The sequence below is a fragment of the Triticum aestivum genome, chromosome 7B (genome assembly GCF_018294505.1).
Source record: "Triticum aestivum cultivar Chinese Spring chromosome 7B, IWGSC CS RefSeq v2.1, whole genome shotgun sequence".
In the NCBI taxonomy this organism is placed as follows: Eukaryota; Viridiplantae; Streptophyta; class Magnoliopsida; order Poales; family Poaceae; genus Triticum; species Triticum aestivum.
In genome coordinates, this window is record NC_057813.1 from 696188768 (window position 1) to 696213683 (window position 24916).

Below are 24916 nucleotides of genomic sequence, written 5' to 3' on the forward strand. Positions count from 1 at the left end.
CATCGACCGAACCTTGACCTCTAGCCAGGCCCTAGCAAGATGGGCAAATTAATGGGCTACTGCATGCATGCACGGGCGGCACACGCAGAGAACCCGGGGAAGGCGTGTCCCCTTGACCCACGACGGCACAGACATGTGCGTGAGCCCGTCCCCCTTGACCCACGACCGGTGGGACAGAAGCGTCGCAGCCTGTTTCTCATGGCCACGCTCATGTACACAATTTCATGGGGAGCCACCAAACGTCTCCTGCCCATTAATTCTAGGGTTACTACGGGGCGAAACGACATCGCACTTGGGCTATTTAAGCCGGGCACTATCGTCCTCTCCCTCCTCATCCATCATACCCCATCCTCTGCCTCCTCTGCCCTCCTTCTTCCTTCTTCTCCATCAAACCCGACCGAGCCCTCGAGCCACCCCGCCACCATGCAGTACGATGCCCCCACCTACCGCTTCCCCCCAACCGTGCCGGAAAGGCTCTACCCGGCCGGAGTGTATGTTGAGAGAACCCTTAGGGTTTGGGCGATCTCGAGGTGGAGGGGCGCAAGGGAGTTAACGGAGTTCTTCCTTGCGGCCGGCTTCCGCCACCTCCCCTCTGGCTCTCCTCGGATGTACCATGTTGAGGAGGTCAACCACAACGGCGTTGTGGTTGGGCTCCTCGCCACGTTCACTAACCCTTTCGATGCTTTCCATCTCCTTGGGCGAGCGTATTGGGTTGGTTGTGAGTTCATAGCTTTCACCACCTACAATATCTTCGTCGACTTCCAGAGCATCTTCCCCAACAACGGCGTTATGCACACGCTCCCGTACCCCATAAACAACGGGGAGGAGTGAAGGGCGGCGCCCGGAGGAGCGAGGTGGCGTTGTTTACCTGGAGGAGGAGGAGAAGAAGAACCCGAAGAACCCGCGTTTGGTGCCCCCCGATCTATCCATCTTATCATATTAGTTTTTTTAAGCAGTAATCGTTATGCTACTATTATTAAGTTGTATTAGTATTTTAAGTTGTAAGGCTATCATGGAGTTGTAAGGCTATCATGGAACTATGGGTTGCAATCGTTATGCTACTATATATATTGTGTGTTTCGTGCTATTATTTGTAGATTGCTATGGGTTGTTCTTGCTTATTATTTGTGTATTGCTATGGGTTGCTACGAGCCCGGGTTGCTACACCCCAATCTCACCACACACACCATCTTCAAAATATTGGCCAAACCATGGACATGCAACCAGGGGGCCCGCAACTAGGAGCCCCATGCAAACCCACTATGGACATGCAACTACGAAATGCAAACTAATTTACTTCATGCAACTCATTTAGTTCATGGAACCTTAGACATGCATAAAAACAATTAACATTTAGTTTTATTGCATCAAAAAATGATCCATCACAAAATTTAGTACAAGAAAAAGGCCAAAGTAAAAACAAGTAACATTTTATTTGCCGAAGTTAGAGGTGGGTTGGTGCCCCTACGCGGGTGGGCTAGTGCCCCTACGCGGGCGGGCTGGTCTCTATTTTGGGCATGGTTATTTTCTCAGGGCCCATTTTCTCACGTCCCAACATCTATTCGGCAGCCCAATTTTGTTTTTTTACTAGAAACTGAATTTTGGTGTGTACTCTGTTAATTGAAGAACAAAAACAGAGGAAACAGGGCATGAACACTGAATAGGGACCCTGAGAATATCATTACAATAATTCAAGCAAGTTTTGCTTCACACGAATTCAAGTTCATCTAACAAATGATCCCTGGCTAACTCAAACTACTGGGCACCCCTGAAACTAGCTGACTAACTAACTGAAACTATAACAAATTCTAGCGATTGATGAACATCAAGTAAAATAAACCCATAGCAAAGACACAACCATAAAATGCTCCAGCCATCATATTGGCTTGCTGCTTCAAATCGATCAGATGCTTTAGTTGCTTGACGATTTTGTATAATTCACACTTCAGTTCTGCACTGTGCATCACCGGATCGGCTCTGTCTGCCAAATTGGGGGCTTGTTCCATAGCAAGCCGCCCCACAAAATTGAGCTCTTGGGTTGGGGTTGATCCCTCCAATCTCAACCTTTCAACATAGTCGTCGAGCCACTCAAAATGCCCACATTTCTTCAGAACCTGAAAAACAGGGGCCGGCGGCGCATGAATTCTAGATCCACCACCTAGATCCACCGCCCTAATTTGAGGAAAAAAAGAAAGAAATCGGGAGAAATTAGACCATAGGATTGGTCAAGAACACATATCTAACCTGCCCCGGTTGTGGCTTGCTCAAACATTTCACAAACTCGCGCCCACGGTTGCCATTTTCTTCCCTCACACAAGTTAAACACTTGAGAGGCTCCATGCGCGGGCAATCGGGGCATCTTGTCAACGGCAATGGACTGTACTGCGTCCATGATTGGCGGGTGGCTGAAGTCGAGCTAGACATCACTCGTCGGCGGCGTGCTTCGTTGCCGGAGCAGAGGAAGAAGAAGGTGGGAAAGGAAAGGGGCAGGGCAAGCAATGGAGGGGGGCGGGCTGGCTCGGGTCGGGGCAGCTGATGAGCACGGGCATGCTTGTGGTGGATCAGTTGTGGGTCCCACACGCATGCGAGTAACTGGTGGGTCCCGCATGTCATTGATAATCCCCAAGTGCAGGGAATCATCATAGAAATTCCCAAAGGTGGAAGTGATAAGTATGGAGTGTCGAACCCACAAGGAGCTAAAGGTAAGATCAATATTCTCTCAAGCCCTATCTGCCACTAATACAACTCTACGTGCACCGAACGTTTGCTTCCAACTAGAAACAAGAAGTAAAACTGTGTTGTGGGTATAAAGAGGATAACTTTGTATGAAATCGGAGAGCTAAAATATAAAAGTAGGTGATGTTATCATAAAGTTAGAATATATTACTAAATAATATAAATAGCGAGTATGGAATAATGGTGGATCGGTGTGCGGAATTGTCCTAAGCAATTGTTAACAAGATCGATAGTCGTCATTGCAATTTTATAAGAGGGAGAGGCATAAACTAACATACTTTTCCTACTTGGATCATATGCACTTATGATTGGAACTCTAGCAAGCATCCGCAAATACTAAAGATTCATTAAGGTAAAACCCAACCATAGCATTAAAGCATAAAGTCCCCTTTTATCCCATACGCAACAACCCCCTTACTCGGGTTTGTGTTTCCGTCACCCACGCAACCCATTATAAGTGAATCATGTAGGTATTGCAACACCCTACAGCGGGAATCCCTCACGCTTGCGCGACACGGAGGGCACCATAGGACAACATCAAAATAAAACATACAACTCGTACCAATCTAGATCACCAATCAACTCAAGGACAAAAGATATCTACTCAAAACATCATAGGATGGCAACACATCATTGGATCATAATATGTAGCATAAAGCACCATGTTCAAGTAGGGATTACAACGGGGTGTGGGAGAGTGGACCGCGTAAAAGATATGAGGATGGCTACAGAGGCTTAGATTGATTTCTCGTGGCTACAGAGGCTTGTGGCGGCGGAACTTCCGATCTAGGTTAATTCCCGAAGGTTTCTGTATTTATAGGAATTTTTGGCGTTGGTTTCACGTCAGGGAGGTCTCCGGGCTGTCCACGAGACAGGGGGCCGCGCCCTAGGGGGGGCCCACTCTCGTGGGCAGTCCAGGACTCTTCTGTCCCAACTCCGATGCTCCGTGGTCTTCTTTTGGTCCATAAAAAATCCTCAAAAATTGGCACGTCATTTGGACTCCGTTTGGTATCCATTTTCTGTAAAACACAAAAGAAGGAGAAAACAGAAACTGGCACTGGGCTCTAGGTTAATAGGTTAGTCCCAAAAATCATAAAAAATGACATATGAATGCATATAAATCATCATAGATGGGTAATATAATAGCATGAATACTTCATAAATTATAGATACGTTGGAGACGTATCAGTCATAACTCAAATTGCTAACCCCTCGTGTTTTTCATTTCATGGTTAAACAGAGCCATGTCGCATTGGAGCTACTGTTGGCTTTGAAGACGTCGCATCATAGCCATTCATTCCAACAACATCGCACTCCTTCCAATTCACATGAAAAACGTCACACAGGAGCTTAGGCTATTCATCATGGCGGTGACAATGGCGGCTTGAATAAAAAAATCTTCAGATCCTTCCCCATCGAGGCAATCCGCGTTGGGGTTAGATTTAGAAACTAGCTTGTTCAATTAAGGATGGCGCGCTGCAGCGACATCCTCATGGTGGAGGTGTGTACTTAGGCTCTCCGTTGCGATGGCATTTGCCCCAGCGCCAATGTGGAGTTTGGGAGGTAATTTGGGAGTGAATGCTGATTGTGGTCTGTATCGACGACATCTAAAAGATGGTGGATTGTGTGTTGGGTTCGTGGCCCGTGACAGGCAAGTATGGTTCCCTCCTCATTTGTATTAGTCGTGTGGGGGTGACAGGTCTGGAGTTCGATGACGTGTATGGGGTGTTCAACGGCAATGACCTCACCTTTATTGGCGAGCCACTTTGGAGGTCCGAAATGCTGCATATCAGCGATGGAACCGTGTCAAACTCGGATGTGGAGGTGATTCATCTTTTTTTTTTCTGATAACTGCTATGGTCACTAGTAGAAAATATGGCATACGTTCGGGCTAGATAAGCCCATTATTCCTGGTTCAGTCACGAACCGGGACTAATGTGAGCATTGGTTTCGGTTCATGCGGCTAAAGGCATTAGTCCCGGTTCAAATGAGCCATTTAGTCCCGGTTTGAGACACGAACCGGGACTAAAGGGTGCGGTGCCCTTTAGTCCCGATTCGTATCTCAAAACGGGACTAAAGATTAGACCTTTAGTCTCGGTTTGAGACACGAACCTGGACTAAAGGGTGCAATGCCCTTTAGTCCCGGTTCGTATCTCAAACCGGGACTAAAGGTCCCATTTTCAAACTCTACCCCGGATCGCCTTTTCAGTTTTGTGAAAAGCAAAAGAAAATGAAAAAACTTCAAAAATTAAAATCCTTCGAGATGTAGTTATGTCACTCCATCTATTAGTTATTAAAATTAAAAAACTTAAATTTGGACATGTTTTGCAAAAAAGTGTTATGAAAAAGTAAAACTGCCATATCTTTTGCATACGATGTCGAAAAACCCGCATAATATATCAAACAAATCAGCACAAAATTCCGCATCCCATTTTGACATCCTACGACATGTTTGCAAATTTTTAGAACCCTCAAATTCTAAAGGAAAAAATTTATGCTCAAATTTCAGTTTTTTCTTTATTTTTTGTTAAATCTGGTCAAACTATGGTCAAACTACTTATTCAAGAAGTATTAGTGGTACTAAATAATTATTCAAGAATATTAGTGTTACTAAATAATTATTTCAGTATTTTGAATTTTGGTCAAATCTGGTCAAACTATGGTCAAACTATGGTGAAACTACTTATTCAAAAAATATTAGTGTTACTAAATAATTATTGTTTTTTAGAATAATAGTTTCAAACTCAAACAGTGAAACATGTGACTTCATGCTCAAGCTAAACTCCCGAGGGTTAATAGGATTGACATCTTACTATTGTTAGGAAAAGAACAAGTACAGACTTGGAAACGAGGGGGAATAGAACCCGGAAGTTAAGCGTCCTCAGGATGGAGTAGTGAGAGGCTAGGTGACCGGCTGAGAAGTTAGATGATTTGGAATAAAGATGGAGCTGTAGACATTGGCCACATGGAGGGGCTTTCATCCTGGTTCGTATAAGAACCGGGACTAAAGGGGGGGCCTTTAGTAACGACCCTTTAGTCCCGGTTCCAGAACCAGGACTAAAGGCCCTCACGAACCGGAACGAATGAGGCTCTTTATACTAGTGGGTGGTGCTAGAGACAGATAACGGGCGTTGGTGTCAAGCTCAGAGGATGCATAAGTCTTAGTTTATATTTTTACTTCTTGGCTAGTGTTCGTGTGTGCGAAGACTAGCAGTATGCTGTGTTTTCAGTTTTACCAGGTCGGTACGTACAAGACGTGTATTATGATCCTTACTGTATAAATTAGGAGTCATTTTATAGTGCAACCAGACCATATGGACCATCCGTGGGAGCGAATTCGATGGTCCAGATCTGATGCAATACGCTGATGTCACGTGTATTATATCAGACCGCGAGGGGCATTTTCGGGAGAAAAAATATTTCGAACTGATCTGATTTTCCCTCCCAAATATTTGAGGTTATTCTCGGTACGAATTTTATTGCTATTTTCTGTTCGATTTTTATCCCGTTCGCTAGGGTTTATTCCTCGCCACCGCCAGAGTTTTAATCCTTGCCGCTAGGATCTAGCCGCTCGTGGCGGCCCCTCCCTCCCTCCTTGCTGGCAGGATCTAGCCATGCGTCGCGGCCCCTCCCTTCCTCCACCCCAATTCCCTCGTGATCTCGCACCACCTTTTCAACGAAGAACACGAGAGGAGTCGAACTGCCCTCCTCGCGGCGGCCGCTGGCGAAGATTCGGCGCCATCCCACCTCCCAGTCCTCCATGCGGGTGCCTACAACCACAAGGTTATAGGCAACCTCTTTCCCACACCCCAATTGGTTGTTTGCGTCCTCTACATATCACCTCTCCTCCATGGCTGCAGCTTTGATCTGGCCATGCATCTCGTCCGATGGCAAGGTGGTTGGGTATGGATCATGTTTTGCGGGACTAGATGAAGCCAGTCGCCGGCCTCGACGGCCAGCCCCATTTGTCCATCCCCGATTGCATGATCTACGAACGTTCAATGGTTGCACTCAACATGTATTCTTTCAATTTGGCTGATAGGTGAGATTTGGAGATCAATAGAGATGATAAGCTATTAATTTTGGAATGTACTATAAAAAATTCATAACATATGTTGCTCAATATTTAGGATGCTCGCTTGTTCTTGTGCAATTGATGGACTGGGATCAACAGACTTGGCATGTGCTTTATAAGGAAAATTAGATTCACATGGGATATCCACCTTTTGAAGATTGGTGTTAATTCTTATGATGATGTTTTAGCCTTGTTAAAGGGAGAGTAATGATCCTCGCAGAAAGCAGAGAGAAAGGAATGAGCATTCGATTCTTCCATATGTTGCATTTCATTCTTCCGTGTTTAGTTATGTCCAACATTTGTTACATGCACACACTTGACAAGGTTATTACAAGTAGTAATTTTTCCTCCGTTTTGCAGGGCTATGACAGAACATGCTATGTGATTCCGTGAGGCAGGATGGATGTACCATGGCCACACCACTGTGCTCCTGAAGGTGATCCCTTCAATTAAGCATTGCAGCACCTACAGAGCCCCCCTATGGTATGTGATTTACTCTTGTTATCCTATGCTCTATTTTATTGGCTTTGAGGCCTGCCTACGAGACATTGACTGTTCCGTTTTCTGGGATAGCTGGGATTGCGTGTTGAATCAGGCAGTATTTTTTCTTCTGTTGTGAGGCTATGCTCATGCTCGTACCTTTTTCTCTCGTATGAAAATATACATATCATAATCCATTATTCTTCTAGGGTTGCACATGCACTGTAATTGGTCCGAACCTTGCCCGGGCACCATTACTATCACATGGTAGTAAAAAGGAAATATAGATTTCTACGAGATCCCATAGAGACCAAATTTATTTCAAGCAAAATATTGTAACCAATATTATTGAAGTTTTACAACTTGGCTCATGCGCAATGGACTAATAACACGGCTAGGAAACCTTCACCGGGACTAAAACCCAACCAAATCCTACTCTATCGCTTTATGGCCAAGTGTACACTCCACACTGCTGGACTAACTGCTTGCATCTTCGTCGTCTTCAATCGCAGCTGCATCCGATAGACTAGCAAGGTACTGCTTGGACCTATTCCTGTATTTCATTTTGTTGTAGGGTGAATCGACAAGCACAACAGGTAGCTCTTTTCTGAATTTCTCAATGTAGGCCTGCATGCAAGGATATGTTAGTATCGTTCCATAAGTTTCAGAAAATGACATAATTTTAGGTGTTACTCTACGTACTTCGTCATATTGCTTCCTCAGTTTTACTCCCGTAAATAATTCCATGTTCTTCAGCATGTACAATGCACAACAAGATCTACAACGTTTTATGTTGTTAGATCAGCATTTCAGATATTAGCAATCTAAAACAAAAACAAAAGCTAATATTTTTGACTCACATCTCATCGGCTTTTGGCACATTAATGTTCCGTATTGGCCATTGTGTCACGTTAATTCCTTCCCATGCATTTCTTTCTATCCCATTGACTCGCCTCGCTGCTCTCACATGTGCTTCCATCCCACGTACCTACAAGCCCAATGGGATGAGAAGTTGCCTACGACTAATACATACATACGATGTCAAATCCTTTGTTATAATTAATTATGTTGAAATTCTCACCACGTTATTTATTTCTTTGGGTACCATACCATGAAAAAGTGAATCAAGAACCTGAATCTCCTTCCTTCTGGGTTTACGACCACAAGTAACCAGTGGACATTTTGGCTGTTCATAGGTAGGAAAACCTGGAGTGCACAGATAATTAGATCAACGTGTATAGTAATAAAAAAAAATCTGTTCTACGTCAGGTTAAAATACCATATCATGTTTCAGGTAGATGGTGCCTTGTGTTGTTCCAGGAATGCCTGCCAAAGCGTCCTCGTAGCACTCCTCTATCCTAGCATCTCTTTCGAGCTTAGCAACGCTGGCCACCCTCTCAATGTAAACCAGTTGGCCGTCCCTTGTGTCAATTGCATCATGACGCATGAGCTGGATCGCAACATCAACCACCTACAACAATAATCAAGTTAATTGTATTGTACAAAAATGAAACTTCATAAACTAATATTTGAAATGTCTTACTTCGTCACCCAACCATACGACATCTTCAGATCCATCTTTTTGGGTGAGGCATTGCAAATGCTTCGATAGCACGACAATGTCATGAACTAAGACCATTTCTTTTTCATGATTTGTAGTGTTGATCAGTGATGCCACAAAATCCCGTCGAACCACATCTAGCTAGTCCCTCTGGGTTTTAGTAACTTCTGACCTCTTTTTTAAGTTGCTAGAGCCGATTTTCCTCTTTTTATTGTTCGTGTCTTTGGAATCATCTGTAGACTCTGATGGAGTCTTGCTTTTCCTTTTTTTCTTCTCAATATGGTATGAAGCATACTCATCATTCTTAAATAATTGCAATACCACACTTTTATTTTTGCCCCCATGATTTGGTGGCGTCGATTCAACCACACTTACTTCTTGCTGCTTTCGAAAGGATTCATCATGGCTGTCATCATCTGTGAAGGCACGGGGCTCTTCAGGCTCTCGCTATCACGTAGCCTTCACAAAGTGCTGCTTACTCCGTCTGTTGAACGGATTCTGTCATATGAAATAAACCTCGTGTTAGCCTTTAGCAGACTCTTGCTCAATTATAGGTAAAATGTGCATCACCTGGAAATCTTCAAGGCTTGTGGTGGCTTTGGAATGCATTTGCTTATCCAAACTAAGAGCACCCTGGATATCATCCACCTCTTTCAAAATCTTATGAGTACCACTAAGATCCTGTTTGAGTTTTATTTCAGCTCTTTCTAATGCTTCATCCTGTACGTGGAAGATCACATGTTATTTCTGAAACGACAATGATTGTTTCATAATTAAGTTAACATGAGTACGTCAAACTCTTCATCAAGGTTCTTCATTGGGGGCTCCATGTCATCATTTTTTATTCCCTGCTTACAATGGTCCTTAGCAGCGACCTCCATGACATCATTTTGTTTCCCCTGGTCAGAAGCCTGCTCAACATTCTCAACAGAGGCCTCCATTGGGTGTGAAGGTGCTCCGAGGTCAGAAACATGTATGTCCTCCAGTCCTGGAAATATTCCATCACGTTTTGTCTTTAAAAAATACATGTTAGTCTAGGGTGTTTTCATAGTAAACTAATTTAGAAAAAACCTTGTACATGTAAATTTCCAATTATATATAATAATCTCATAATTCTAGGCTTACGTTCAATTCTTTGATGAGGTCCTCTGTGAGCTTGCCATTTGTATGGGTACGCCTAAGGCTCTCATCCATTTTCTTTTTAAGGGTGCACATCCTATCGACTTGTTCTGCACCAGCCTCCCGCACGAGGGAGGCAATGCAAATCAGTCAATACACGTCCGACGAGTACCTTAATCTGAGACTTTGAAACAGTTAGAGTCATATAACTTCATACTAGTTGGAATGTTACAATATATATATATTTGTGCTTGATGTAACTCATTTACCTGAGCACCAGTCTTCTGTTTGGCCAGTGTACCATCTCGTGCTGGAATGAAAGGCCTCATCAGGTCTTCAACATACTACAGTTTAGTGTCGTTAGTATGATTGAGAAAATATACATGTTACATAATCCAGGCAATATGCTGACATTTTACCTCTCCAACTCCCAGATAATTATTCTAGATTATATTGTCAACCTTTTTTGCCTTCTCCTCGCTCCAGTTCTGGTTCAGCGGCCTTAACCATGATTCATACGAGATGCTAGAGTCCAATTGGTGCACTCTGAACTTCTCGTAGTACCATGTCTGCATGACAACAAAAGCAGTTTACAAATATTCTCGTACATTATGTAATGTATGTTAGGTAAGTGATAATTGTACTACTATGAATTACCTGCAGCAGTGGTAGATTCCCCTCCAGAATTGCCTCACCATTTACAAAATTCTTCACGCTATCCATAAGATAGTCAAGCGTTAGCTGCCCAAGATTTGTGCCCTTTATCGTCTCAACGTTTCTAACAATCACAATATATTTGTTATCCACATACTCCTCTTTTGTTCGGCATACATATTTGCCTATGGTGTACAAGACAAATAGCCTGACAAAATTTGGTGTGCTGTCACTTTTCATCTTGGCTAGCAATCCATTGAAAGTTATTTTGGTGTCATTACGGTCTTTCAGTTTCTTCCACAACTCCATATTATCATCAAGATTTGAAGGGACATGCTTCTTCCCATGGTAGGGCATGCCTGTTATATGTGCTACATCTTGTAGTGTGATCCTACATGGTCTCCCGTTGATGATAAAGGCATCCTGCTCTGCATCATATGAATTAGCGATGGCCATGCACAATACACGTCTAATTTTGATGCTAGTTGTCTTGAGAAGTCCACCCAGTCCTATCAACTGGATGCACATCCTTTGCTACGTGTTCAATCCATTTATGAACACCTCATATGGCGGCAAAGAAGCAACCTGGGTTCAATGGATGTGCAAGTGTGATTAGATTCAGCATAGTATACAATTTAAACACTCATATAGTCGAATACAACTTATATATACCAACATAAAAAATATGCTCTATGCTACTTCATGAGGTAATTTGTTTACAAGCAAGCCAAGTTCCATGAATGTGCCAATACTAGCATTAGATTCAACTTGGTTACGTTTGAACTGTCATATAAGGTAATCTCCATTGCAAGGCGCTTAACTGAAATAAAATAAAGATTTGAGAATAAAAAACTATCCAACCGTGGTCTCCTCAACACTAGGCGCTAATCATGGTCAGTACTATGGAATTAAAACATGGGCCATCGATGCCTTCCATAACTCGTGCGGAAGTAAAAATGAAGGCAAGCGCCCGCTGCACTAATTGGCATTGACAAGGCCAGAACCTAAGATTTAGCCTGGAATAAATCAATGAACTGCCAATCTGGTAGGAAACAAATCCTAGCGCCCTCCCCTAACGCCCTCCTACTTAATTTGTTTAAAAACATGCTGAGTTACATGAATATGCAAACAACGAGTAGGGTTGCAGCAAGAGATCATGGGATTAAGATCGTGGCATGAAAAATAGCAGCGGCTGCAGCAAGAGATCGTGGGGAGTTACCTGAGGATAAAAATTTCATGTTTGGTTCCATCGTTCGGTCTTGCTGGATTCCTGGGTTGCTCCGTCCTTCGGTCTTGCTACTTTGGGCGGCACAGAAGGACGAACTATGATCTACGAGGTTTCAAAGGATCCCTATTTATAGGGATCATAACAACCCGGGCATATATCCACGTATAGATTTTTCGGTTGGAGGAAATCAAGGGAGGGGACCCACCTGGTTGAATATTAGGGGGGGCGTGGAGAGTTTAGCAAAGGTAAGTTATGGTGTAAAAAACTAAGGTAAGTTGCGTAACAACACTTAGGTCTCCTGAGAATCACGATCGTCAAAAAGATATAGTTCCCATTTCTTTGAAAATCAGCCAAAAGAACTGGACCGCTTTTATTATTGGTTATAAGTAAATCACTGGAAGTCTTTTACGATGAAAACTGGTTCTAAAGTCAACTAGGATTGAGTGTTTACTCTCTCTTGTGAAGCTATTTTATTGCCCATCCGTGTTCATACCTTTTTTCCTCATATATGTGAGACCAAATTTTGTTGATAATACTGAATCATGTCTGGTGCTGCTCAAGATGGCACGACACCATGGTTTTCGCTTCGGTGAGATTTCGATGAAATAACTGAATTTAGTTCATTTTAGCACTCACTGCAATATTTGTCTTTTGGCCAAAATATTTCAGCCTCACTGAATTTCGGCCAAAATATTTCAGCACCCACTAAAATTTTTCTGGAAATTCTAGCTAGCGATGTTAATTTTCTTTTTAAACTTCTAACTAGCGACGTAATTGTTCTGAATCTTGTTCAGACTCCGACGAAACTTAAATATAAATTTAAGAATTCAGTTAACCTTCCTAAGCTTCAAATTTTCTGCTTGTAAAAAGCAAATATATGTTTCAGCGTCTCCCATGTAGACCAAATTTATTTCAAGAATAGTATTTGGAAGAAGTAATTTGAAGTGTTACAACTTGATTAATCCGCATTGGGCAAAGAACATGGCTAGGAAACCTTCTTCAGGACTAAAACCAAACCACACCCTACTCTACCGCTTCATAACCAAATGTACACTCCATATCTAAGAATGGACCACTGCTGGACTAAATGCTTGCATCTTTATGATCTTCAATCGCAGCTGCATCCGATAGGCTAGCATTGTACGTCTTCAGCCTTTTCCTGGACTTCAATTTGTTGTAGGGAGAATTAATAAGACAATAGGAAACTCTCTTCTATAATTGTCGATGTATGCCTGCATGGGAGGATATGTTAGTCTCGTTCCATATGTTTACAAAATTGATAGAATTTTAGGTGTTACTCCGCGTACTTGGTCATAATGCAGTGTAAGATCTTCCCCCGTGAAGAATTCGATGTTCTTCACCATGTAGAGTGCACAACAAGAACTACAACAATTAATTCTGTTAGCAACATTTCACTTATTAACAATGAAAAACATAATTAGAAGCTAATACTGTTGACTGACTTGTCATCTTGTCTTGGCACAGGAACATGCTTTACTGTCCACTGGGTCACGTTAATGTCTTGCCATGCATGGCTTTGTGGTCCATTGATTCACAGCGATGCTATCAGATGTGCTTCCACCCCACATATCTGCCAAAGTCCATGGTATGAGAAGTTGCTCACAGTTCATGGCTAGGTATGATGCTAAATCCTATGTTATATTGAAAGAAGTTTAAAATCTCACCACGTGAACCACTTGTGTGCGTTCTAGGTAGCTGAAAAGTGAATCAAGAATCTCAATCTCCCTCCTTCTGGGGTTTACGACCACAAGGAACCAGTGCGTGTTCGCCATGTTCGTAGGTAGAAAAACCTGGACAACAAAGATGATTACATCAACATGCATAATAAGTAGAAAAATAAATGTGTTTATGTCATGGTGAGATGGTACCAGATCATGTCTGAGGTAGTTGTCTCCTTTTGTTGTTCCATGATTGCCCGCCAAAGCGGCCTCGTGGCAGTTCTCTACCTTACCATCTCTTTCGAGCATAGCAACGCCGGCCATCCTCTCAATGTAAACCAGCTGCCCATCCATTATGTCATTAGGATGATCATGACGCATGATCTGAATCACATCGTCAACCAACTAAAACAAAATTCAAGTTAATTGTGGCATTCAAAGAACAATCAAGTTAATTGTACTGTGCAAAACAAAATTGATAAACTAATTTGGGCAAATATCTTACATCGTCACCCAACCATTTGTCATCTTCGCCTACATCTGTCATGGTGAGGCATTGCAAATGCTTCAATAGCAGAACAATGTCATCAATTACCACCAATTGTTTACCAAGATCCGAGGTGTTGATAATTTTGGCCACATAAATCTGTCGAAACTTGTCAAGGTTGGTCTCCAACGTCGAAGCACCTTTGTCTGTATCTTTTAAATTGCTTGCACGGTTTTTCCTCTTTGTATTCTTTGTGTCCTTGGAATCGTTGGTAGACTCCGATGGAGTCCTGTTTTTCTTTCTCTTCTTATCACTATCGTACATAACAAAATCTTCATTGCACAATAATGAAGATGCCACTCTTTTCCGGCTGCTCGCACGAGTTGGTAGCAGGGAATCAACCATACTATCTTATCGCTGCTTTGCTAAAGAATCATCATAGTTTTCCTCATCAACTAGGCAGACATGGGGCTCTTCCGGCTCCCTTATTCCCTTAGCCTTGGCAGACCGATGGTTGCTTTTGGTACCTGCCTCTCCCCCCACCTCAATACTAAAATCTTCATCATATTGATTCTTCTTTATCCAGCCTTTCGCACATTCTCATTGTGCCTCAAATTCAGAGGATCATGTGATTCAAAATAAAACACTAGTTAGCTTGCAATCTGCGCGAAATAAAAAAACAAAACTAGTTATCTGTAAAATGTGCATCACCAGGAAAGCTTCAAGGCTTGTGGTGGCTTTGGAATGCTTTTGCTAATCGAAACTCGGAGCACCCTGCGATGCATCCACCTCTTTATAAAGCTGTGAAACATTGTTGAGACTCTCCTTGCAAGCTGCAGCAATAACTTTGTCTTCTTCATCCTAAACGTGGAAGATCATATGTTAGCTACGAATCCGCATTAACTTGAAACAAAATCAGTTAGATGTAAAATGTGTATCGCCATGAAAGCTTCAAGGCTAATATTGGTTTTTGAATGCTTTCGCGATTGCAAACTAGGAGCAGGCTGCAAATCTTCAGCTACGTTCTTCTCGGGGGCATCCATGTAATCTTTTTGTATTCCCTTAGCAAAAATGCCTTTGGCAATGACCTCCGTGTCATCTTTTTGTTTTTGCTGGTGAGTAGTATTCTCTCCTGGGACCTCCATTGGGTCCGCAGGTACTCCCAGGTTAGATAGTTGTATGTCCTCGACTCCTAGGTGATCAGCATCAAATATTCCATAGCGGTGGTTCTTAAAAAAATGTGTTAGTGTGGAGAGTATTGATAGTAAAATTATTGAATTTTGTGATGAGGTCGACCGTGCATCTTCCGTTCGCAAGGGTACGCCTAAGGCACTCGTCCATTTTTTTTTCAAGGGTGCATATCCTATCAAATTGTTGTGCACTGGCCTCCCGCACAATGGAGACAACTTCTTTGAAATCATCCAATAAACGGCCCATGAGTGCCTTATCTTGCAAATTACAAGCAATTAGGACTATATGACTTCGATTGTACTTGCAAAGTTACAATATATATTTGTGCGTGATGTTCATCATTTACCTGAACGTCATTCTTTGGTTTGACCAGCGTCCCAACTGGTGGCGGATTGAAAGGCCGCAGCAGGTCATCGACATATATACTGCATGTTAGTGTCGTTAGTATCATTCAAAACATATGGTACATAATCCAGGCACACAGTACTAACACTTTACCTCTCCAACCCCTATATATTTTTTGTTGATTATGTTGTCAACCTTCTGTGCCTTCTCGTCACTCCAGTTTTGGATCAGCGGCCTTAACCTTGATGCATACGAGATGGTAGAGTCCAATTGGTGCACCCTCCACATCTCGTAGTACCACGTCTGTGCTACGTCTTGAGCTAGAGTTGGTTTTCCCCGAAGAGGAGAGGGTGATGCAACAAGTGTAGTGTAAGTATTTCCCTTAGTTTTGAGAACCAAGGTATCAATCCAGTAGGAGGCTCCTCAAAAGTCCCACGCACCTGCCCAAACAAACTGAGAACTCGCAACCCACGCAATAAAGGGGTTGTCAATCCCTTCACGACCACTTGCGAAAGTGAGATCTGATAGAGCGATAGTAATATATTTTTGGTATTTTGTAATATAGATGCAAAAAGTAAAGATGCAAATAAAAGTAGATTGAAAGCAAATATGATAAGAGATAGACCCGGGGGCCATAGGTTTCACTAGAGGCTTCTCTCGAGATAGTATAGGTATTACGGTGGGTGAACAAATTACTGTCGAGCAATTGATAGAAAAGCGCATAGTTATGAGATTATCTAGGCATGATAATGTATATATGCATCACGTCCATAACAAGTAGACCGACTCCTGCCTGCATCTACTACTATTACTCCACACATCGACCGACTCCTGCCTGCTTCTAGAGTATTAAGTTCATAAGAACAGAGTAACGCATTAAGCAAGATGACATGATGTAGAGGGATAAACTCATGCAATATGATATAAACCCCATCTTGTTATCCTCGATGGCAACAATACAATACGTGTCTTGCAACCCTTTCTATCACTGGGTAAGAACACCGCAAGATTGAACCCAAAGCTAAGCACTTCTCCCATGGCAAGAAAGACCAATCTAGTAGGCCAAAGGAAACTAATAATTCGAAGAGACTTGCAAAGATAACTCAATCATACATAAAAGAATTCAGAGAAGATTCAAATATTATTCATAGATAAACTTGATCATAAACCCACAATTCATCGGATCTCGACAAACACACCGCAAAAAGAGATTACATCGAATAGATCTCCACAAGAGAGGGGGAGAACATTGTATTGAGATCCAAAAAGAGAGACGAAGCCATCTAGCTAATAACTATGGACCCGTAGGTCTGTGGTAAACTACTCACAACTCATCGGAGGGGCAAGGGTGTTGCTGTAGAAGCCCTCCATGGTCGATTCCCCCTTCGACAGAGTGCCGGCAAAGGCTCCAAGATGGGATCTCACGGATACAGAAGGTTACGGCTGTGGAAATTGTGTTTCATGGTGCTCCTGGATGTTTTCGAGGTCTGTAGGTATATATAGGAGGAAGAAGTATGTCGGTGGCCGCCCGAGGGGCCCACGACACAGGGGGCGCGCCCTACAGTGGGGGGGGCTATCTCGTGGGGCCCTCGGAAGCTTCTTGACTTGCACTCCAAGCTCTCCGGATCATGTTCGTTCCAAAAATCACGCTCCCGAAGGTTTCATTCCGTTTGGACTCCGTTTGATATTCCTTTTCTTCGAAATACTGAAATAGGCAAAAAAACAGCAATACGGGCTGGGCCTCTGGTTAGTAGGTTAGTCCCAAAAATGATATAAATATGTAAAATAAAGCCCATAAACATCCAAAAGTGGTATTATAATAGCATGGAATAATCAAAAATTATAGATATGGTGGAGACGTATCAAGCATCCCCAAGCTTAATTCCTGCTCGTCCTCGAGTAGGTAAATGATAAAAAAGAAATTTTTGATGTGGAATGCTACCTAGCATAATTCATAATGTAATTTCTTTGTTGTGGCATGAATGTTCAGATCCAAATGATTCAAAATAAAAGCTTATAAAACATAAAAATAATAATGCTTCAAAGCATACTAACAAATAATCATGTCCTATCAAAATAGCATAGCCAAAGAAAGCTTATCCCTACAAAATCATATAGTTAGGCCATGCTTTATTTTCATTACACAAAATACTCCCATCATGCACAACCCCGATGACGAGCCGAGCAATTGTTTCATACTTTTTAACGCGCTTCAGTTTTTTCAACTCTTACGCAATACATGAGCGTAAGCCATGGACATAACACTATGGTGGTATATGGTGGTTGTGAGGACAAAAAGAGGGAGAAGATAGTCTCACATCAACTAGGCGTACTAACGGGCTATAAGGAGATGCCCATTAATAGATATCAATGTGAGTGAGTAGGGATTGCCATGCAACGGATGCACTAGAGCTATAAATATATGAAAGCTCACCAAAAGAAACTTAGTGGGTGTGCATCCAACTTGCTTGCTCACGAAGACCTAGGGCATTTTGAGGAAGCCCATCATTGGAATATACAAGCCAAGTTCTATAATGAAAAATTCCCACTTAGTATATAAAAATGGCAACATTGGAGACTCTCTATCATGAAGATCATGGTGCTATTTTGAAGCACAAGTGTGGAAAAAGAGATAGTAGCATTGTCCCTTCTCTCTTTTTCTCTCGTTTTCTTTTTTTTTCTTTTTTCTTTTTCTTCTTTTTCTTTTCTTTGGCCTCTTTTCTTTTTCTTTTTGGCCTTTTTTTTTTGTTTTTTTCATTTTTTTCTTTTTCTTTTTGTAAAGTCCGAAGTCTCATCCCGACTTGTGGGGGAATCATAGCCTTCATCATCCTTTCCTCACTAGGACAATGCTCTAATAATGAATATCATCACACTTTTATGGATTTACAACTCAAGAATTACAACTCAAAGCTAGAACAAGATATGACTCTATATGAATGCCTCCGGCGGTGTACCGGGATATGCAATGAATCAAGAGTGGCATGTATGAAAATTATGAAGGTGGCCTTGCCACAAATACGATGTCAACTACATGATCATGCAAAGAGCAATATGACAATGATGGAATGTGTCATACGGTGGAAAGTTGCATGTCAATATATCTCGGAATGGCTATGGAAATGCCATAATAGGTAGGTATGGTGGCTTTTTTGAGGAAGGTAAATAAAGGGTTTATGATACCGGTGAAAGTTGCGCGGTAATAATAAAGGCTAGCAAGTAAAAAGGATGAGTGTGCATATGTCCATGGACTCACATTAGTCAAAAAGAAATCATATATTTATTGCAAAAGTCTACTTCGCCCTCGAAGCAAAGTACTACTACACATGCCCCAAGAGGGATAGATTGGTAGGAAAATACCATCGCTCGTCCCCGACTGCCACTCATAAGGAAGACAATCAAAAGAGCACCTCATGCAACAAATTTGTCACACAACTTTTACCATACGTGCATGCTACGGGACTTGCCAACTTCAACAAAAATATTTCTCAATTTCATAATTACCCACTAGCGTGACCCTAAAATTACTACCTTTATATCTCAAAACAATTATCAAGCATCAAGTTGATCATAGCATCCAATTCTTTTTCTATGATAGTTTTTATTATACCCAACTTGGATGCTCATCATTCTAAGACCAACTTTGTAACCATAGAAAATACCATGCTGTTCTAAAAGACTCTCAAAATAATATAAGTGAAGCATGAGAGACTAGCAATTTCTTCAAAATTATTCCACCGCCGTGCTCTAAAAGATATAAGTGAAGCACTAGAGCAAAAACTATCAAGCTCAAAAGATATAAGTGAAGCACATAGAGTATTCTAGCAAATTCTAATCAAATAAGCTTCTCCCAAAAGGTGTGTACATCAAGGATGATTGTGGAAAACTAAAAATCAAAGACTAATATAATACACGACGCTCCAACAAAAACACATAACATGTAGCGAATAAAAATATAGCTCCAAGTAAAGTTACCAATGAACGAAGACGAAAGAGGGGATACCTTTCCGGGGCATCCCCAAGCTTAGGCTTTTGGCTATCCTTGAATTTCTTGGGGTTCCATAAGCATCCCCAAGCTTAGGCTCTTTCGACTCCTTATTCCATAGTCCATAAAAGCTTTACCCAAAACTTGAAAACTTCACAACACAAAACACAACAGGAAATCTTACAAGCTCCGTTAGTGAAAGAAAACAAAATCACCACATAAGGTACTGCCATGAACTCATTCTTTATTTATTTTGGTGTTAAACCTACTGTATTCCAACTTCCTTATGGTTTATAAACTAATTTACTAGCCATAGATGCATTGAAATAAGCAAACAACACACGAAAAACAGAATCTGTCAAAAACAGAACAGTCTGTAGCAATCTGTAACTAACGCAAACTTCTGTAACTCTAAAAATCCTACCAAAATAGGACGTACTGGACAATTTTTTTATTGATCAGAAGCAAAAATAATCAATGCAAAAGCTCATTTCTGTGATTTATTGAATTTTTCTCGTGAGCGCAAAGTTTCTGTTTTTCAACAGAATCAAATCAACTATCATCATAGTTTATCCTATAGGTTCTACTTGGCACAAACACTAACTAAAAGATAAAAACACATCTAAACAGAGAGTAGATGCAAGATTTATTCCTAAACAGGAGCAAAAACAAAAAGCATAAAGAAAATCGGGTTGCCTCCCAACTAGCGCTATTGTTTAACGCCCCTAGCTAGGCATAAAAGCGAAGATAGATCTAACGAGTGCCATCTTTGGCACTTGATTCATAAGTAGCACGCATGATAGATTCATAAGGTAATTTGACTTTCTTTCTTGGAAAGTGCTCCATGCCTTTCTTTAAGGGAAATTGGAATCTAATGTTCCCTTCTTTCATATCAATAATTGCACCATTCGTTCTAAGGAAAGGTCTACCAAGAATAATAGGGCAAGAAAGATTGCAATCTATATCAAGAACGATAAAATCTACGGGCACCAAATTTCTATTTGCAACAATAATAACATCATTGATCCTTCCCATAGGCTTTTTAATGGTGGAATCCACAAGGTGCAAATTCAAAGAGCAATCTTCAAGATCATGGAAACCTAGAATATCACATAAAGTTTTCGGAATCGTGGAAACACTAGCACCAAAATCACACAAAGCAAAACACTCATAATCTTTAATTCTAATCTTTATAGTAGGTTCCCACTCATCATTAAGTTTTCTAGGTATAGAAACTTCCAAATTAAGTGTTTCATCATAAGATTGCAACAAGGCATCAACGATATGTTTGGTAAAAGCTTTATTTTGACTATAAGCGTGAGGAGAATTAATAACGGATTGCAACAAGGAAATACAACCTTTTAAAGAACAATTATCATAGTCAAATTCCTTGAAATCCGAGATAGTGGGTTCAACATTATTAGAAGTTGAGGATTCTCCAATCTCACTTTTACCAAATTTAGCATCAAGATCTAAAGACTCCGAATTCTTGGGACGCCTTCTAGGCAAAGTTGATCCATCATGAGTCCCATAATCATCAAAATTCATATTGCAAAACATAGATCTAATCGGAGATGCATTAATAACTTTAAGATCCTCATCATTATTTTCACGTAATTTTTCTGGTTTAGCGGCCATCTTATTGACTAAGGTGGCTTGCTTGTCAGAAATTTTGGCTATAGCATTTTCAAGCCGGGTAATTTGAGCATTAACACCATAGAATTCTTTATTCATATCATCAAGCTCTTTGTTCATAATCCCCAAAAAACTTTTTTGTTCCTTAAGCTCTTTTCTAAAGAAATTATTATGCTCAAATTGCAAATTAATAAAGCTTCTAATATTTGATTCAATCTCATCCATCCTTCTGAGAAGGTGGTCAGGACCCTTAGGCGTGCCCATAAGGTCAAACAAGCAAAAAAGCACACAAAAGAAGGCAAGCGAAAAGAGAGGAGGAGATTGGGAAAGAGAGGGCGAATAAAATGGCAAGGGTGAAGTTGGGGAGACGAAAACGAGAGGCAAATAATGTAAATGCGAGGGAGATGGGTTTGTGATGGGTACTTGGTATGTCTTGACTTGAGCGAAGATCTCCCCGGCGACGGCGCCAGAAATCCTTCTTGCTATGTCTTGAGCCAGCGTTGGTTTTCCACGAAGAGGAGAGGGTGATGCAGCAAGTGTAGCGTAAGTATTTCCCTCAGTTTTGAGAACCAAGGTATCAATCCAGTAGGAGGCTCCTCAAAAGTCCCACGCACCTACACAAAAAAACTGAGAACTCGCAACCAACGCAAAAAAGGGGTTGTCAATCCCTTCACGGCCCCTTGCGAAAGTAAGATCTGATAGAGAGATAGTAATATATGTTTGGTATTTTGTAATATAGATGCAAAAAGTAAAGATGCAAATAAAAGTAGATTGAAAGCAAATATGATAAGAGATAGACCCGGGGGCCATAGGTTTCACTACAGGCTTCTCTCGAGATAGCATAAGTATTACGGTGGGTGAACAAATTACTGTCGAGCAATTGATAGAAAAGCGCATAGTTATGAGATAATTTAGGCATGATCATGTATATAGGCATCACATCCATAACAAGTAGACCGACTCCTGCCTGGATGTACTACTATTACTCCACACATCAACCGACTCCTGCCTGCATCTAGAGTATTCGGTTCATAAGAACAGAGTAACGCATTAAGCAAGATGACATGATGTAGATGCATAAACTCATGCAATATGATATAAACCCCATCTTGTTATCCTCGATAGCAGCAATACAATACGTGTCTTGCAACCCTTTCTATCACTGGGTAAGAACACCGCAAGATTGAACCCAAAGCTAAGCACTTCTCCCATGGCAAGAAAGACCAATCTAGTAGGCCAAACCAAACTGATAATTCGAAGAGACTTTCAAAGATAACTCAATCATACATAAAAGAATTCAGAGAAGATTCAAATATTATTCATAGATAAACTTGATCGTAAACCCACAATTCATTGGATCTCGACAAACACACCGCAAAAAGATATTACATCGAATTGATCTCCACAAGAGAGGGGGAGAACATTGTATTGAGATCCAAAAAGAGAGAAGAAGCCATCTAGCTAATAGCTATGGACCCATAGGTCTGTGGTAAACTACTCACAACTCATCGGAGGTGCAAGGGTGTTGATGTAGAAGCCCTCCGTGGTTGATTCCCCCTCCGGCAGAGTGCCGGCGAAGGCTCCAAGATGGGATCTCATGGATATAGAAGGTTACGGCAGTGGAAATTGTGTTTCGTGGTGCTCCTGTATGTTTTCGGGGTCCGTAGGTATATATAGGAGGAAGAAGTACGCCGGTGGCCACCTGAGGGTCCCACGAGTCAGGGGGGCGCGCCCTATAGGGGGGCGCGACCCCCTATCTCGTGGGGCCCTCGGAAGCTTCTTGACTTGCACTCCAAGCTCTCCAGATAATGTTCGTTCCAAAAATCACGCTCCCGAAGGTTTCATTCCGTTTGGACTCCATTTGATATTCCTTTTCTTCGAAATACTGAAATAGGCAAAAAAACAGCAATACAGGCTGGGCCTCCGGTTAGTAGGTTAGTCCCAAAAATGATATAAATATGTAAAATAAAGCCCATAAACATCCAAAAGGGGTAATATAATAGCATGGAACAATAAAACAATTATAGATACGTTGGAGACGTATCAGTCTGCATTACAACAAAAACAACTATGACAATTTTCCATTAAATTAAATGTATGGTATGTTAATAATGATTGTATTACCCGCACCAATTGTAGGTTGCCCTCCATATTTGCTCCACCATTTACAAATTTCCTGATGCTAGCCATAAGATGGTCAAGCGTAAGCTGTCCAAAACTGGTGCTCTTTATTGTCTCAACGTTTCAAACAATCCCAAGGTATTTGTTGTCCACATACTACTGTGTTGTCGGGAATGCATATTTGCCTATGGTGTACAAGAGAAATGGCCTAACAAAATTAGGTTTGCTATCGCCTTTCATCTTGGCTAGCAATCCTTTCAAAGTTACTGTCATTGGGGTCTTTCAGTTCCTTCCACAACTCCAAAGTATCGTTGTGATTTGAAGAGACGTGATTCTTCCCCATGCAGGGGAGGCCTGTTATATGCTCCACATCTTTTAGTGTGATCCTACATGGTCTCCCTATAATTCACTGGTGGAAAAACAGGCTTCCGTCCAGCCCCATAAGTCGTGAAGCTGTAGGGACCGCGACTAATGGGACCTTTAGTCGCGGTTCTGGAGGTGAACCGCGACCAAAGGCCTGGGCCCAGGGCGCTCGGTGGCCAGCTGGCGCACGTGAGGGTCTTTAGTCGCGGTTGGCCAGGACAACCGCGACTAAAGGCCTTCGGGCACCTTTAGTCACGGTTTGCCAGGCCAACCGCAACTAAAGCCCCTCCCCTATATATACCCATCCAGCAGCCAACACTTAGCCATTTGGAGCCATTCTCTTCACAAGTGGGTGTAGGTTTGCTTTTGGTTCCTCTTATGCACATAAGGTGTTTGATGAAATGCCCCAAGAGCAGGAAACAAACATGACATGAAGTGTTGGAGCCACACTCCTCGATCGCGGTTAGCAACTTGATGAACCTTTGATGTGTCATTGATAAAATATGCATGTGTGCAGTTCATTGTTTAATTTATATTGTTTGTAGCTAGTTAGTTTAACAAATGCATGATGGTTAATTATATATTTTATATTATAATAATGCAGATGAATCGGCAATGGATGTACGGTAACCGACTCTCCGGCGAGTTCACTACGGGTTTGAAAGATTTCCTCGTAGTGGCTAATGCGAACAAGCAGGGGGGTTTTGTTATCTGTCCATGTGTTATCTGTAAGAATCAGAAGGGTTACTCTTCCTCAAGAGATGTTCACATGCATCTGCTTCGGCACGGTTTCATGCCAAGCTATAATTGTTGGACCAAGCATGGAGAAAGAGGGGTTATAATGGAAGAAGATGAAGAAGGGGATGATTTCATCGATGAAAGCTATCTTGCTCATTTCGGTGATACTTTCATGGAGGATGCTGAAGGTGAAGGGGAAGGTGAAGAAGAGGCACGTGATGATCCCGTTGATGATCTTGGTCGGACCATTGCTGATGCACGGAGACGCTGCGAAACTGAAAAGGAGAGGGAGAATTTGGATCGCATGTTAGAGGATCACAGAAAGGCGCTGTACCCCGGATGCGATGATGGTCTGAAAAAGCTGGGCTGCACACTGGATTTGCTGAAATGGAAGGCAGAGGCAGGTGTAGCTGACTCGGCATTTGAAAACTTGCTGAAAATGTTGAAGAATATGTTTCCAAAGGATAACGAGTTGCCCGCCAGTACGTACGAAGCAAAGAAGGTTGTCTGCCCTCTAGGTTT